We start from the raw sequence: 1,624 nt of genomic DNA on the forward strand, positions 1-1,624 counted from the left end.
GTTGGAAGATTGGAGAGTCTCCTCCTTTTCCTGCTTGGGCCTGGTGTGGACACAGAATGATGCCCGTCATCAAAGTCCCCGCTGACACTACTGGAAGGGGAGGTAGCTCTTCTTCTCTTGGAACCCATGGAATCCAACTTCTTCTATAAGAAATAATTAGCCATGTTCTTATGTTTAAATCTAGACTCTGCCACCAAACTTAGCTGGCCACCTACCACCACGCTTCTGGATCAAAGAAGTTTCACTAGCTATAAGTTTTTCCAATGGAAGTCCTGGACCTCACTGCTGTAGCCTCTTCACTTTTGATGAGGCAAATTCAGCAAAAGTGTACTCATTTGTATATCACCAATTTTGAATGATTCAACTACTTCTGGCCCTAAATTTACCCTGGACTACAGTTTCCCAACCATGTGCAGTGGTACAAGGTATTGGTCTCTTAGTCCCTGAAACAGCCAGGCAGGCTTGGGGGACAGAGGCCCCAAGCCAATCACCTATGGAGCTGGCAGCCTCATCTGTTTTCCCCAGTGTGCCTTACAGTTACGATCATTATCCAGGTGGGCCATGATACAGAAAAGGGTAGGAAGCAGTGCCTGGGGCAAATGACTAGTGTAAAAAGGTAAGGCGACAGAGGACATCTAAGCGTTTAGCATTTTAGATGTACTTTAGAAGTAACACAATGAAAATGAATTTTTTCTATTCATTAAAGCAAGAGTCACAAGACATACCCCTGAAAAACACTCAGTGTGACTTCCCATATGCAACATGTAGAAGTAATAAAACTGTGTTTTGAAATTCTTCTGTTAGAAAATGGACCTCTTTTTCAGTTACGTGAGGTACTCTATCCTCGTGAACTATGAAATCATAGCTTCAAGTCCCAGTAGATGATCTGAAAGAGCACCCTAGAGGTAAGCTTTCAGGTCCTGTCTGGCCTTCCAGAAGCACTTAAATATTTGTGCACTCTCTTCCTCCTGACTGTCCTCTTCCCAATTCTAGAAATAGCTACAGGAAAAGTGTGTAAAAAAGTGTCAACCACAATGCTGGTATCTATAAAGTGCACCTTAAATTCTAAAACATAAAAGGCACTTTAAGAATACAAGACTATATTATGGTAACTATCCTGGCTTGGTTGCTAAAAATAAAAAGTGTGAGTCCAGCACATACAGGGCAGTTTAGCTTGAAAACGCTCAGCCTTCTACATGGTGACTTAAACAGCCTCTAACTTGCTATTAAAATAATACATCTTAATTTTATCACAATAAAAATTTAAAATGATAATTATATAACTTCTAAGACCACTAAACCATAAACCCAAGACTAACAAATTGAACATTCTTATTATAGGTCCTTATCTATAGCAACCTTCAAAATCAGAAATATAAATTATACAAGTAAAACAAATTTATAAGACATAATTTATATCAAGCAGGGCAGAATAAGACAACAAAAAAGGGGCATGTATTTCTGTCTGTATTCTATGCTCAGAACTTGAGGTTGAGTTTTTCTGTGGCTGAAGTAACGAGCCTCGCTACAAAAACACTGACACCTTACACAAATAATTTCATAAGCTATTGTAACCGCTGGTATTTTTTAGTTTTTATTACGATATCTCTGTGCTCTCAGTTTG

This window comes from Trichechus manatus, unplaced genomic scaffold, assembly GCF_000243295.1.
Source record: "Trichechus manatus latirostris isolate Lorelei unplaced genomic scaffold, TriManLat1.0 scaffold00001, whole genome shotgun sequence".
Taxonomy (NCBI): domain Eukaryota; kingdom Metazoa; phylum Chordata; class Mammalia; order Sirenia; family Trichechidae; genus Trichechus; species Trichechus manatus.